The sequence below is a fragment of the Microcaecilia unicolor genome, chromosome 2, assembly GCF_901765095.1.
Source record: "Microcaecilia unicolor chromosome 2, aMicUni1.1, whole genome shotgun sequence".
Taxonomy (NCBI): domain Eukaryota; kingdom Metazoa; phylum Chordata; class Amphibia; order Gymnophiona; family Siphonopidae; genus Microcaecilia; species Microcaecilia unicolor.
Genome location: NC_044032.1, coordinates 485312968 through 485330044, shown reverse-complemented (window position 1 = coordinate 485330044; position 17077 = coordinate 485312968).

The following is a 17077-nucleotide window of genomic DNA, read 5'->3' as shown; positions in this document are numbered from 1 at the left end:
CTCTGCAAGTATTGGAATGTTATTCTGTGTACAAGTATCAGTATCACAAAAATTTCTGTGCAGAACAGTTTTGCAAATATTGATGATTATGAACAGAATAAGATCCCAGCCCATGCACAGATGCAATTTCTCTGCTCAGACCTGTAAGCAAAATAGTCATCTTCCTTTTATTTATTTATTGTAACCTATTCTCTTCAGGGAGGCCTACATTTCTGAATATTTTTGAAATCACATCTAATAAATTCTTATCAACAGAACACTAGTTCTCTGTTATAACTTCCTTTATATCAATTTATATGAGATGGATAACCTAAATTAGTTCTTGTACACTTACGTGAACACCTTAATTACTAACTCAGAGCCCCTTTTAACAAGCTGCGGCAAAAGGGGACCAGTGCTGGCATCAGCGCGTGTTTTTGATGTGCGCCGAGGCCCCCTTTTACCACATTGGGTAAAAGGTAGGTCTTTCTTTTTTTAAAGAAATGGCTGTGGAGCAAGTGAAGCACTTGCCACGTGGCCATTTCAGGGGTGAGCCCTTACCGCCACTCATTGAGATGGCGGTAAGAGCTCCCGCACTAACCTGGCGGTAACTGGGCAGCACGTGACACTGTCCAAGTACCACAAGATACACACCAGCACTACAAAAATGCATATATTTTTGTAGCGCCGGATATGATGGCATGCTGGGGGTGGGAAGTATCGCCGGGCTGCTGCGGTAGCCTGGCTGTACTTCATTTTGAGCGAGGTATAAGCCCACGTTAGTCTTACCACCACTTTGTTAAAGGGGCCCTCAATTAACTGTACTTCTTACTACAATTCCATACATCAACTCAGACTATATGATATCCAGGATAATAATCTTATAATGTATTGTTCCATTGTTATTATCTCATGTTTTACTGTTATAATAATTGATGTACTTTGTATGCAATATTTTTCTCATACTTCTTATTCACCTTCTAATGTTTTATCAATTGATTACTATGAGCCACATTGAACTCAAGACTTCTTGGGATAATGTAGGATATAAATCTCATAAATAAATGAAACAATTTGTGTACTGTTAAGCTCATAGCACAAAGAAGAAGCAGGCATTAAAACCTCACAGACTCTAACTCTCCTACATTTAATCAGGCCTGACATTCATTTTCCTGCATTGAGCTCACCTTAAAGTCTTCTGCACAGTTCTCTGCCTAGGGGCAGAACGGCTAATAGCCTCACTACCACTTTAATATGCTTTGCGCTGGAGTCTAAAGCAAGCTTTGTGCAACGCTAGATTCTGCGCAAAACCCTTTTTCAGCATCGTGCACCCAGAAAGGGCAGATATCATGCTAATCATCATTGGGCCAGTCTACAATAAGGATGTGAATTCATTTTCAAATAACACCTATAACACCTTGTGGTCTCGAAGAAATGTTTTTTTGTTTGGTTATATACTTATAAGCATATGCATATGTATATTTCCAAACTGCTTTTTGTTGACACAGTGATATATATTAATGTGCATATTACATAGATCTATTCTTATATTTGTAATGTTCCCCCCCCCCCTTACAAAGACTCATTATGCGCAGCAAAGGCAACACAGCCCATTCAAAGTGAATCTGTGTCAGCATTACTACACCAGCAGCCGCTAGCACGGCTTTGAAAACAGGGGGGGTTATAAAGTGATTATTTTTCATTTGCATTTTACCATTTGTTATTAAATACAAGTGCTTTTATATAATTTGTTTTATTTACTTATTTTTTATATATATGTATTTTGATGCAGACCCCTGATGCAGGCAGGTCCGCCAAAACACAGGCTGTGTTGGGTCTTCTAAGTAGCTTCAATAAAGTGATTCCTTTATCCCACTTCCAGCTGACATCATTGGTTTTGCTAGTCTTAGTTTTGCATATGCCATAACAGTAATGACTCTCACTCCTAAACCAGGCATGTGGATTATGATCTTAGGACTAAATTCTAGAAATGGTGCCCAAATTTGGGCACCGATAACAGTTAGTGCTAAGCGCTATTCCATCAATGATGCTAAGAGTTGGGTGTCGTCTAGAGAATAGCATTTGGCACCGGATCCGTGCCTAATTTTGGGTGCAAAGATTTACACTAACTGAAACCTGGTGTAAATTCTCATGCATAAAATGTGTGTAGTGGTGATCCTAGGTCGGCTGCCACCCGGGGCGGATCGCCACTGTGCACCTCCCCCCCCCCCCCCCCACGGGTGCAGCGGTGTCCGTCCCCCCCAGGGTGCAACACGACACCCCTCCGGCACAATGACACCCCCCTCCCCGGCGCATCAAGCCCCCCTGGGTGCATTCTTGGCTGGTGGAGGGTGCAGAGAGCAGCCGCGCAACCATTGACTCCACTGGCTCCCTGCTCCCTCTGCCCCGGAACAGGAAGTAACCTGTTCCGGGGCAGAGAGAACAGGGAACCAGCGGAGCCAACAGGCGCGTGGCTGCCCTCTGCACCCTCCAGCAGTGTGCACCCGGGGCGGACCGCCCTGCCCTTGCTACACCACTGATTGTGTGGCTCTCTCTTATTCTGTAACACTGTGCGCAAATTCCAGGAATGCCCCTGATTCACCCATACCTCCTTTTCTGATCTGCATGTAAAATGTACGCATAGATCCCAGCAATGAAAGCTTCATTCTGAAGTTTATATGATCTAATATGTATAGGAAACCCCTCAAGGTGTAATTGGAAATTGCTTTTAATCAAGCCTGTGGCACCCAATGTAATGGGAGTTATTTTTACATCTTTCTGCCACATTTTCTTGGGTTCTATTGCTTGTTACTTGAAGATACTGGAAAGAGATGATGGCACTTACATAAACATAGATATTGTCTATAGGTCTCCATCTCAGTCAGAAAAACTATACCACTAAATGAGAACCTAAATTTCAATATAGTTGTAACATCAATCACATATAAATATACTGACAACTATAACCAATTACAATTACACAACTCCTTTATTTATATAAATCTTTAAAATATACCATCATTGTTTGTATGGTGATAGTGAAATAACCCTACTTAAATACACACACACTCACTCATTCACACTCTCAAACTTCAATAATAACTCGTTTACAATGGTTGCCCACATTCCCTCATGTAACAAACCATGAGATTCTCAATAAACACATATCTCAGGGTATTTTAGGAATTTTTGTTCACCAGGTCCACAATGTTCAACCTCGCAATAGTTGCAGTATCCATGTATACTCAACACTGAAGATGTAATTAGTGGACCTCCATCATATCAGCAAGTTCACAATAGACTGTAGATCATGAGCCAACTAACTGTCCACATTCCCAATGTCCATGAATGGAAGGGCAACTTGATAAAAATGTTTTTATGGAATCCACTTCTCAAGCCAAGGTTTCCTCATAACTGTTCTTTTCTTGCACCGTATACCGGCCCTACACGGTCCGTGTTTCGCTCTTGAGGCATCATCAGGAGATGGATATCTAAACACATATAACAAAATCACTATCACCCCTTGCCCACATACAAAAATGCCTGAATACCACAACCCAAAATTTTGCACTCCTTTGCCCAGCATTTCTTCTTTCTCCTTCTCTCTTCTCTATCCAGCATCTCCTCTCTCCCTCTCTCCATCCAACATCTCAACTCTTTCTCTCTCTTCAATCCTCTCTTTCTAACCCCTCATGTCCATCATATGCCCTGTGTCCCTATTCCCCTTTCCATGTCATCATCACCCTATTCTCCCCCCCCCCCCCCCCATGTCCAGTATTTCCTCTCTATCCCTATCCCTCCTTCTATATCAAGCATCTCTCCTTTATCTCCTCACTCCCCATGTCCAGCATCTCCTCTCTGTCTTCCTACTCACTCCATGTCCAATATTTCCTCTCACCTTACAACCCCCATGTCCAGTAATCCCCTGTGTCCCTATATATTCATGTCCCTTTTTCCCCCCTCAAACCAGCATCTCACCTCTTTCCCATCACCAAGCTGGTATCCAACCCCTACTCTCTTTCAGTACCTTCTTTATCTTCCACTCTCTCCTTTGATCCTGTATCTTTCTTCTTTCACCCTGCTTCCCCTGTATCCACATTTCCCATTTTACCTTGAGGAAGCATATTCACTTTCTTTCCTTCTTCCCCTGATCCAGCATCTCCTCTCTCTCTCTCCCTTCTTCCCTCTCAACTTTTACACATCTCCTCTCTCCTCCCTTCATCCAGCATCTCCTCTCTCTCTCTCTCTCTCCCTCCATCCATACAGTGTCTAACCCCGTCTCCTTACTCTACCTCCATGTTCGTCATCTCCCCTGTCATCCTACTGTACATAGAGCCCAGCATCCTCCTTTATATCCCTACTCTCCTTTGTGTCTCTTTCCCCCAACTGTATCCACTATCCCCTCACCCTCTCCCCATCCAGCATTTCCTTCTCTTTTCTCTTTCCCCCTTCTCTAGGCCAACATCTTACCCCACTCCACTCCAACACCTCTTCTCTTTTCCCCATACTTTTCCAGCATGAACCTTTTGCCACCCTACTTCCTCTATATCCACCATCCCCTATCCCCTAAAGTATGCATATCTCCATTTCCTCCTCTCCTAATCCAGTATCTCCACTTTCTTTCCCTGGCCCCAATCCAGCATCACACCTCACTGCTGCTTCCTCCACTGCTACCTCTTCCTTGAATCAGTGGCAGTGGGAATTAAACAGTGAGAAGCCACAGGGCCTTCCACCTTGTACACAACATTACAGGCTCTGCAGTGCAGTCCCACTTCTCAGAAACAGGCTATGCTGGTCTCAACTCTTACTGAGTAGCTGGCATGAGTAGATTAGACTAGATAGAGGTAGAATAGAAAAAAAAATAGAGGTGGCATTTCTAGATAGATTAGTTTTTACTGGCTGTTGAGATAGTGGAACTTTTTTGCTCTTCTCTCATGCATTTTACCTCTTTTATGGGTATAAGGAAGAGTAGTTAAAACTTAAACTGTCGATGCCTCAACTCCTACTGTGCTACTAATAATTGGCCTAAAGGATTTATTTGTTTATTTATCAGCAGAAGCTCCTACACTGGAACTTGGTGGCAGCTCCTCTCCAAAACATACCCCCAAGTGCTGAGTTTGGGGTAGCACTACTCAGCTGTGCCCCCCAACCCCACCCCATAGGCAGAGAGAGCAAGTCAGGTCAGTTGGGGTCTGGATGGCACTCCAGGTTTGAATGCACTCTGAACACAAGTGGCAGATTGAGTCAGCAGGGGGCCATGCAGGATTCCCACTTTTGGAGGGCTTCTGGTGGCACCCATTGTTACACAGCATCCCAAGAAACCATCTTGCTCTGTGTACTGTACAGCTAGCCCTACATATCCCTGTGGGCTCACACTTTTGGCACTAACACTGTCACACAAGCTTGCCTCCTCAGGTGATTTCAGTGATTCCAGATAACATGCCAGCTTCAACAAGCACAGATCTTACTCATGTCTGTCACCAGATCCTCCTCCCACAAGGCCTTGAGCAATGAAGCAACATGAAGGCACAATATTCCATTCTCTGCTGTAGGCTAGTGATCCTGGATTGATCACTAATAGAAACACAGTGCTGGACTTGATGGACCTTTGGTCTGACCCAGTATGGCAGTTCTTGAGAGAAAGAAACCACATCATTCTGGTGCACATAGGAGGGGAAAAGATGGTCTGCATCAGAGCTGATGTTTGTAAATATTTCTGTCTCATTCATCTTCTCTGTCAACTTCAGAGCCAACACAGGTTAGTAGTAACAGGATAAGATAAACTTGTGCTTCACTGTCTTTGCATGATTTTCTCTTGTTATGTTTTCTACCATAAATAGTCTGCTTAATGTGTCTGCAGCCAGAATGTTTTTTCCTGCACTTTTGTTTAACCACAGTATCACATTTCTGCAGCCACAACATCATTCTCTGTAGTCCAGCGGGTACTGAAGCAAGGGATATTTTGATAATTTTCTTTAGTGGTTTATGGTCAGATTCTATTATAACTCTTCTCCCATACAAACACTGGTGGAATCATTCAAGGTTAACCACAGTGGCATAGATCTTTTTTTTTTTTTAGTTTAAATATAGCTTGCTTCCATAAGATGAGAATTACGCTAGATGGAGAAGACTCCTAGCGGTTAGAGCAGAAGGCTGAGAGCCAGGGAAGATAAATCTCACTTCTCCCACTGATGTTCCTTGTAACCTTTGGGCAGGTCACAGCACTCTCCTTTGCCTTAGCTACAAAACTAAGCCTTTGGAGGCAGGGAACAGGGCTGCCAAGGGGGGGGGGGGGCAAGATTCCCCCGAGCCCGGCCTCCAAGGGGGTCCTGGCACCGAGGTCTTTCTCTCTCCTGCTCCTGATGGGACCAAAGTGATCATATCCTGACAGAAGCAGGAGAGAGAAAACTCCAGCACCGGGCTCCTCTTAGAAGCTGGGGAGGAGCATACACAGGGCTTTGAGGCCTCTGGTTTGGCTGGTGGGGGTCCTCAAGCCCCACCAGCAGAAGCCTTCCTCCAGCGCTATTCTCCATCACATTGCCTGCCCTGCGGCTGCAAGCACGATGTGAGGGGAAAAGCAGCAGCAGGGCAGGCAATGCAGTGGAGAACAGCGCTGGAGGAAGGCTTCTACTGGCAGGGCTTGGGACCCCCACCAGTCAAGATATGTGGAGTCGCAGCAGGGACAGGGAAGTGGGGCAAAATATGCCCCTCCTCCACTTTGGGCTCCGTCCCCCCAATTTTATAGTCTGGCTACGCAGCAGTCGGGGGGGGGGGCAGCAGCGGTCCTGGGAGGGGCCGGCAGCGGCCCTGCCCCTGGTCCAGCTCAGTCTCTCGGCAGCCCTAGCAGGGAAATACTGGCTGTGCTAGAAATTCAACTTCCAATCCAAGATCTTTAGGTTTGGAAAAGCAAGTAATTAAATCCATATGACTATATATATTGTATATGTTGTTCAACCATCATGCAGGCAAAACAGAAAAATGTCCAGCATAACCTGTTGCATTATTCCCACGCTTATTCAGGTAAAGCTCAGACAAATCAGGAATGTCATAAGGTTGTGCTGTGAATCATTAGAAATTACAACACTTATCTTGAAATAATCTGTGAAAGCCAATAAATGAGGTTCTGAGTTGTCATGACAGTCTTTTTAAAAATAAGTTGTCATTTATTTCCCGTTGATTTCTTCTTTGTTTCATAAGAAAATATGACAATGTTGTGTGTGTGCTATAATGTAGACAAAGACTCAAGTCGCAGATCTCAGTCCTGCTCATTGAGCCACTAAGGTCTGGTAGTACTGCAAAAGCCAGAATCACAGTCCCAGGAGACGAGAATTCCTTCACCTGCGGTGATAATGCTCAGAGGGAAGAAGTCCAAGGGCTTGGTGAGGGTCTTATAGATCAGAAGGTGGAATTTCTGGATGTAAGAGGAGATAAGTTTCTGTTATAGGGTCTTGTAAGTCAGAAGAGGAAAGAAGAGTTTCCTGACTGTAAGACAGTAGACCAAAAAAGGGGAAGATTCCTGACAGAGGAACCTGAAGATCTTGCATTGGAAGTAGTGAGAAGAATTCTTAAGATAGAGGGAGAAGAAGAAATATGAAGTGTTTACCTATTTTTGTTGCTTTCCTGTTTTATCTAGAAAAAATAACAGCTTTTATATTCTGTCTTTTAATCATTGAGTTAAGACATGGCTTCATATTCAGCATCACATTCAGGTAGTACCAGCTGCTACCTGGATATGTACCACTTGCTGGGGCCAGTCAATGATTTTCATTGGTCCTATCCCAAAAATACCACTGAAAATCTTTACTGACCACCCCCGCACTAACTGGATAACACAGGAGTGGTCTGAGGCCTGAAACTGAGTTCTGTGAGTACCACCAATATTCAGCAACAGTACTTGGATAGCTATAGAGAGAAGTTAGGAGAACATAAGAAAAGCCATACTGGTAGAACAATGGTCCATCTAGCCTTGTATCCTGTTTCCAATGGTGGCTAATCCAGGTCACCGGCAGAAACCCAATTAGTAGCGACATTCCATGTTACCAATCCCAGGGCAAGCAGTGGCTTCCCTCATGAACATCTCAATAACAGAATATGGACATTTCCTCCAGGAACTTGTCCAAACCTTTTTTAAACCAAAATATGCTAATCGCTGTTACCACATCCTCCAGCAACAACTTCCAGAGCTTAACTATTCTATGAGTGAAAAAATATTCCCTCCTATTTGTTTTTAAAGTATTTCCATGTAATTTCATTGAGTGTCCCCTGGTGTTTGTACTTTTGTAAGAGTGGAAAATCAATTCACTTTTACCTATTCTACTCCACTCAGGATTTTATAGATCACAATCATATCCCCTCTCAGCCATCTCTTTTCCAAGCTGAAGAGGACTAACCTCTTTAGCATTTCTTCATATGGGAGGAATTCCATCCCCTTTTTCATTCTGGCTGTTCTTTGAACCATTTCTAACTCCACTGTATCTTTTTTGAGATACGGCAAACAGAATTGAATGCAGTACTCAAGGTGAGATTGCACCATTGAGCGATACAGAGGCTTTATAATATTCTTATTTACCATCCATTTCCTAATAATTCCTAGCATCTTGTTTGCTTTTTTGGCCACTGATGCACACTGGGCAGAAGATTTCAGCGTATTGTCTACAATGGTACAAACTTAGATTGTGAGCCCTCCTGGGACAAATAAATATCCAGCGTACCTGAATGTAACTCACCTTGAGCTACTACAAGGTGTGAGCCAAATCTAAATAATAAATAAATAAATAAATGACACCTAGATCTTTTTCTTGAGTGCTGCTCCTAAGGTGGACCCTAGTATCAAGTAACCATGATTCAGATTATTCTTCTCAATGTGCATCACTTTGTACTTGTCCATATTAAATTTTGTCTGCCATTTGGATGCCCAGTATTCCAATTTCCTAAGGTGTTCCAGCAATTTTTCACAGTCCGCATATGTTTTGACATCCTTGAATAGTTTTGTGTCATCTGCAAATGTAATCACCTCACTTGTCGTTCCATCTCATACATTACACTCCTCTCATACAATTTCATTTACCTTCTCCAACACAGATCCACCTTGATGTCACCCACAAGACAGACTTCAGTTACGCAGCTCCAAAACGTTGGAATAGCCTGCCATTTGACATTAAAGGCCCTGTTTACTAAGGCGCGTTAGCATTTTTAATGCACCTACAATTAGCATGCGCGTTAACTGTGTAGGCACCTATAGGGATATTGTAGGTGCGTACAAGTTAATGTGCATCAAAGATGCTATCATTGCTTAGTAAACAGGGCCCTAAGTAAGAACCTTCTTAGATGCAGTTCAAAGCACTTCTTAAAACCTGGCTATTTTCATGTACCTTTTCAAACTATACTTTTAAAATTATTATTCCTCTTTTCTTTCTTTTTCTTATTCTCAGCATTTTATTGATTGTGAACTGCCTCAATATATTATTACGAGTGGTGGTATATCGTGTCAATAAATAAATGAATAAGCCTGCCTTAGGGGTCACTATGCTCAACTTAGAGTGAAGGAGTGGCCTACGGTTAGAGCACCGGTCTTGACATCCAGAGACGGCCAGTTCAGATCTGCTACTCCTTGTGATCTTGGGCAAGTCACTTAACCTTCCATTGCCTCGGGTACAAACTTAGTTTGTGAGCCCTTCAGGGATAGGGAAATAACCAGTGTACCTGAATGTAACTCACCTTGAGCTACTACTGAAAAGGTGTGAGCAAAATCCAAATAAATAAATAAATATAGATAAATATTTAGGGTTTTTTTATTTTTCATTTTGAGACAATAGATCAAAGAAATTTTTGAACCAAAATCAGAAGCTCCATAGGAAATAACAAATGGACAAATTCAGAAAATAAAACCAGAAAGAGTTGGTATTAATATTACAGAAAAATAACAGTGAAAATTCTCATAATGGCCATGGAACAGTTCAAAAGATCTCCCTAAGCATGTGACTCCCCTTCCTTCAAGGAAAAATTGAAACTGTGAGGGGTCATTAAAAAAAAAGAAAAAAATCTTGATCCAAAAAAACCTAAATATTTACAAGGATATCTTAATTGAAATCTAGCCTCCAAAGGAAAAAAATTGCTGTTTAAAGTCAAAAATTTCTTCCACCTACTTTGGGTCCACTTGGAAATATCCAGAAAAATAGAGATCTTCCCATCAAAAAAACTAATATCAGTAGATCTAAGAAAAGACACAAAAATGCCTCTTTACCACCTCTTTACCCTGCTGAAAAACAAAAGCCACCAATAAAGTAGTTCTTGAGATCACTTCTTCAATCAAGCATTCCAAGATATTAGCAATATTTAGACTATCAAACAAAACACGCACAGTCAAATTGCCAGCAGGAGAAAAAGTACATCTCTTAGGAACCAGTAAACAATATGGAAAGGTGGTAACCTAGAGTCAGAAATCTATAAAACAGGTCTTTAGGAAAATTTAAGAGTCTCAAATTTAAATGCCTAGTAAAATTATTCTTGGGGTTGTGACCAGTAAGTACTCCTGTCTCAATTTAATGCAGGATAGACAAGCTTGCTGTGCACATTCCATCTTGTTTGGTGTGAGGTAAGTCGAAGCTCAGCCCTCCTCTCCTTTGGCAGCCCTGTCGAATCCAGCCTTGCAGAGGACGGACCACTCCAGAGTGAGTGAGCAATCAGAAAGTGAGAGTTCCCTGGAGTTTTCTCAGGGGTGGAAACAACTGACCTTGGTGGCATCTGAACAGCACAATGCAGGACCTGTAATGGTTGGCCAGCGGGGTGGAAGCCATGGATACCATCTCTGCAGGTGATCAAGCGGTGGTTGCTGGTTTTCATGGGGTAGGGGACCTGCCCAGAGCTCTTCAGGCTGAGGTCTTTGAGCCAGTAAGGCCTGCATCTTTTACTCTAGAAGAAATTTGGAAGACAATTGTCTCTCTGGGTCAGACTATTACATCCCAGATACCTGGGATGTAATACAATGTTTACATATATGTTTATTTACTCTTGATATACCGCCTTTCACAACAAATCTAAGTGACATACAATAACAAAACAATTGGCAAAAGAAAACTCTCAAAAAAACACAACTGTAACTCTGTGAGGTGCATTGGTATTGTTTTAAAAGGGTAAGGGAAAAAGCCTCCGATTCAAGCCCAACCTCCAACGCCTAACTTTATACGCATTGGTCTCAATTAAATCTAATTAGTGCCAATAATTGCTTGTTAAAAAGTCCATTATGGGCACTAATTGGCTTCTTATTCATTAAAATTGCACATGCAAATCGAGAACGCACCTAAATCTGCACACGCAATATTTGGTGGCCTTTACAGAATCAGGCGGTAATTGATTCCAGGGTACTGCACACTAAGAGGCATCTTAACATCTACCCTGCAAAACAAATACTGGATACTCTCCCCATCAGATGCCATGTTAAATTTGCACTTACTCCACATTAATTTCTTGCATTAAGACGCGGCAACTGCAAAATTTAATACACTTTAGTAAAAGAACACCTGTATAACTTATTATAATAACATTATTTAAATAACATCTAAATTTGGGCTAAAAAAATAAAAAGAATAGTTAATATCTATGTGATTCTCTGGCATGATTTTAATCCTTTCAGTTTAAATTCCAGGACATGGTTTTGTATATTTGTGCACCCCTATTTATAGAAAGTAATTTGTCTGAGGTAAGACCTTTGACTACACTGTGGGTACTGACTTTAAATTAAGTATATTTTACCCAAAACATGTTAGGTATTTGAGGCCCCAATCCCTCCAGGGCTGAAGCTCTGGATTCTTCAGGTTGTCTATCTTGTTCAGGATGCTAAGAACAAGGCAAAAGACTGCAATCCCTCAACTTTTTCCATTGTCTAAGGACTTAGTCCAGTGGTTCCCAAACCTGATCCTGGAGGTACCCCAGCCAGTCAGGTTATCAGGATATCCACAATGAATATTCATGAGATAGATTTGCATGCTGTGGAGATGGTGCATGTATATCTCTAGCTAACAAATAAGTAACAGTATGAGCTGTTGATCAAAGATAGGTAAACTAATACAAAACAACTGAACAACAGCCAAATTCAATCCCAAAAGGTCATAAAAAGGCATACAATACTTGAAAGCATGAAGATTACCCTCAGAACCAAGGTAATGACCAAGGTCTGACCAACAAGACCCGTTATCTATATAAGATTCAACTGCTTCTGGGCTTCATCAGGAACAACCCAGTTTAAACAAACTTATGCAGGGGCATTCATCTCGCTGACAGGAATCCACTAGGAAACGCCAGCAACGATAAGGGCCCCGTTGAACACAATTAAGCAGTTGGAATGAGGGGTGACTAAGCCAGCTGTGAAAAGCTAAGTTATTTTATGCTATAGCTGTGCTTTTGGAAATATTTGATTCTCAGTGATAATGTTTGCACTATGAGAAAGTTTTGATTGCAAGCATGTGAGATTAATTTCCTTACCCAATGAAAGAGATCAGACCACGGACACCAAAATCTTATATAGATAACGGGTCTTGTTGGTCAGCCCTTGGTCAATAGCTTGGTTTCTGAGGGTAATCTTCATGCTTTCAAGTATTGTATGCCTTTTTATGACCTTTTGGGATTGAATTTGGCTGTTGTTTTGTATTAGCATGCATATCTCTCCCATGAATATTCATTGTGGTGATATCCTGAAAACCTGACTGGCTGAGGTGCCTCCAGGAAGGTTTGAGAACCACTGACTTAGTCAGTACCCAGAGACCAGCCTCTCAATCTTGCTCTTGCGCCTGACATACAAGGAAAGAAAGACAAATTGCCAATCAAAATCTAGCCTTATATGCCTTTGCTTGACCTCATTGTATCTCTACCCATGCTCTTCCAAATAAGAAGTTATCTGTACATTCACTCCCACTTTATTACATTAAGCAGCTACATGGGCAAGTGGTACCTCTGCAGTGTAACAGTGCTATCAGTAGCATGGTCCACAACGAGGCAAAGTTTCAGAACAGGCCGTCTAGGTGGGAAGTTCAAATAGCACCTAGTTTAGGCTCATTTTTTAAAGACCCATAAGTGCTTATGGACAGTTATCTGAATATCGGCATGGAATATTGACAGTCTCCAGGTAACTCTCAGCCCACCCTGTCTTTGTCCCTGTTCTGTCCTAGTACATAGCATCAGAGCGATTTGCAGAGATCTCCAGTGATATTTATCCAGATAATTTCAGTGAAAATCTAGGAACGACCCTGGTCAGCAGCACTTATCCGGGTAGCAGGATATAATACAACACTTCAAGTTACCTTTTACCTGCAGCACATTTATTTGTGCTAATCAGTGCCTTTAAACGTTTCGTGTGGATGTAATTCTTTTTGCCCAAGGCAGCTGTTTTTATCATCGTCTGTTTTAAAATTAATCCGTTAGTGTAATTGTTTGCATGATAGTTTGTGCCATTAGGTTATATATCAATATTACAACTAATTTTAGTTGACATCATAAATATTGTCAGGGTCTGATTATAAATAACCATTTTGCAGTGTTGTATCTTTATTAAAGGTTTCAGCCTGCTGAGCTGCATCCAGATTGCAAGGTCGCTGAAAAGACTTAAGCAGAACAGACTCTTATTATAATATAGGTCTAAAAGGCCAACTTCTCTCCAAGAGATGAAAAGCAATTAATTCTGAGTGACTGCTTGTACAGTAACTCTCCCTCTCCTCCCAAGTTTGATAAGTCGTTTTGTGCTGAATCAACAAACGACCCCTAGTCTTTCAATCAGTAGCCATCTCCCTCCACCCTCATCCTCACCCCCATCCTCAATGCCCTGTAGCAGTTCTTGGCCAAAGAAATAACAACTGTTTGTCATTAAAACTGTAGGGACCAAACAGTGTTTACATATTTTTAGTATGTGGTAATAATGGAGAGCACACAGATATGATCTGTTACTCAGGGTTTGTTGAAATTATGGTGTAGTTGTTGCAGCTGTCAGCACTGGCAACCAATTCTTCGAGCTTCTACAGTATTGAGATCAGAAAGCAAGTCAGCAAGTTATTTCTAACAAAGTAAGGACCTTGGGATATCTTTCAAGTTCCCCAGTACAGTTTTAAGCCATTCATACACCACCACACGTTGGAGTCTGCAATCTGTAGTTTATTGTAAGATAAAAGCATAGCCGACCTTTAAATTAACAAGCAGACTCTCACAAGCCTTTTAGTCAATAATGTACAAATGCCAAATTGAAATAATTGTGTTTCCTTTGAATCAGCTTTTGATCCAGTATTTTATTTATGGGGTGTTTCAATGTTATCTATAGTTGTTTAGAGCTTTTTCCCCAACAGACCGAGTTTTGAGAAATTCCATAAAGCCAGCTAGAACATTGTCCAAAGTCTTTCCCATATATATTGTATATGTTTCAGAACTGTGTATATGTAACATTTGGAGGGGAGAGATCATCCTTGTAACTCAACTTTGAAGCTCAGATATTATGGTGGTTTTATTCATTCCTTTTTCTAGAACTTTTATCAAGCACCATGGACCTAGCTGAAAAATAGAGAATTTTTGTAGTAACGCTTTAAAAAAAAAAAAAAGAAACCTGGGTCAAAAAGGAGAAAGGGGAGTTTAGCAGGCTTCTCTGTGGGATGATATTTTCATTTAGCTTTTAATTGGCCACTAACAGTGATTCACAAAGTGTTGACACTACAAGAATGTAATATACTCTAGGGATGGGCAGCCAGAAAATTCCCATTTTGTGTTGTTCGTTTTCCATCTCATTTCCAGGAATGTTTTATTTATTTTCACTTGGCCATTTGGGAGAAAAGTCATTGCGTACACACTCTTTTGAAAGAGTGCACACACCATCCCTCAGATTATATATACCATGAATTAAGTTGTGCGCAGAAATCCAGTAGTATTCTGGATTTCCATGTGCAGCTTAATTGGTTAACAAGCCAGTCAGCACCGATAATTGCCACTTAACAAGCAATTATTGACACTAATTGGCATTAATTAGAATTTACGTGCAAAACTGTCTAAGCATATTCTATAGAACAAATAGAGAGGGTAATACAGCAAACATAGAAAGTATACAAACAAAAAAAGCAACATTGGTCCTTCAAGACTGGGACAACAGGAGTTCTTTATTGACAAGTGACCCAACACAGGCCGTGTTTCGGCGTTATACAACGCCTGCCTCAGGGGTCCAAATTTCACTTCTGCAGTATATAAGTTGTGTAAGTCCAATGCCTATGAACTCAACCCTTGAAAGGGTATCTGCAGAGAATGATAGCCGCAATGCGAAAATTAGGCTCCTGTAACAGCCTTCTGATTTGCACACTATTCTATAAGGCAAGATACTTAACTCTACTAGGGCTACTTTTACCAAGCTGTGGCAAAAGGGGACCGGTGCTGGCGTTGGTATATGTTTTACACATGCCGAGGCCCCCTTTTACCACAGCTGGTAAAAGGGAAGTCTTGCCTTCCTGCAAGAAATTAGCCATGCGGCAAGTAAAGTTGCTGCACGGCCATTTTGGGGGGGGAGCCCTTACTGCCACCCACTGAGGTGGCGGTAAGGGATCCCACATTAACCTGGCAGAAACCGGGCAGCATGCGGCACTGCCCAATTAGCACCGGGTACACTCCAGCACTACAAATACATTTTTGTAGTACCGGAAATGACGGCACGCTACAGGTGGGAAGTACCGCCAGGCTTCTGTGGTAGCCCGGCAGTACTTCATGTATAGCGAGTGATAAGCCCGTATTGGGCTTACTACCACTTAATAAAATGAGCCCTTAGTGCTTAACTCAAAAAGGGGGCATGGTCATGGGTGTGTCAGGGGAATACTGAAAAGTTGCACGTGTAGTTATAGAATACAGCCTCAGTGTGCCTAACTTGGGCACTAGCAGTTACACCAGGTTTCATAAGCTGTAACTCTGGTGCCTAAAGTTAGATATGGGAATTGGCGCTAAGCAAGTTGAATTATGAGCACCATGTATAGACTTCCCTCCCTTATGGGGTGAATTCTAGCAATGGTGCCTACAAAATTGGAGACCAAAAGAAACACTTAAGCGCTATTCTATAAGCTGTGCCTAAAGTTAGGGGGTCATGCATAAATTTAGGCACATCCATTTGTACCAAAGAAAACATGGTGCAAATGCCCATGCCTAAATTTGCACACAGAACCCCTTTATTCTATAATTGCAAGTGTAACTAGAATCCATGCCCAATCTCCGCCCCGAAATGTCCATAACCCCTCCATTTCAATGCCCCTTTTTCTGGAACACATGTAAAATTTAGGCGTGGATCACGTAGCTAAATTTACACATGTACATGATAATTGTAACATAGTAACATAGTTGATGACAGCAGATAAAGACCTGTATGGTCCATCCAGTCTGCCCAACAAGATAAACTCACAGCATAAGGTATGATGATACTTTATATGTATACCTAATCTTGATTTGTCCTTGCTATGTTCAGGGCAAAGACCATAGAAATCTGCCCAGCATTGTCCTTGTTGTCATCAAAACCCCTGAAAAGCTCTACTCCAGCCCATCCAAAACTGTTCAGCCACGATCAGGCACAGACCGTAGAAGTCTGTCCAACATTGGCCTTGCTTCCCAATTACTGGTGTTGCAAACTAATCACCAGTGGCGTACCGAGAGCAGGGCGGTGGGGGCGGTCCGCCCCGGGTGGACACTGCTGGAGGGGTGCAGGGAGCAGCCACACGGCTGTCGGCTCCGCCAGTTCCATGCTCCTTCTGCTGTTACTTCCTGTTCCAGGGCAGAGGGAGCAGGGAACCTGCAGAGCTGATAGCTGCTCAGCTGCTCCCAGCACCCGAGCAGGTAAGAAAAATGCACCCGAGGGGGGCCTTGGAGGTGATAAGCCAGGAGGGATGGTGATGCGCCAGGAGGGACGCTGCACCTGGGGTGGTGTCATACTGCACCCAGGGGGGACGCTGCACCCGGGGGGGGGGGGGGTGGACAACGCTGCACCCGAGGGAGAGGGGTGCACAGCAGCAAACCGTCCCAGGTGGCAGCCGACCAAGGAACACCACTGCTAAGCTTCTTTGGATCCATTCCTTCTAAACAGGATTCCTTTGTGTCTATCCCA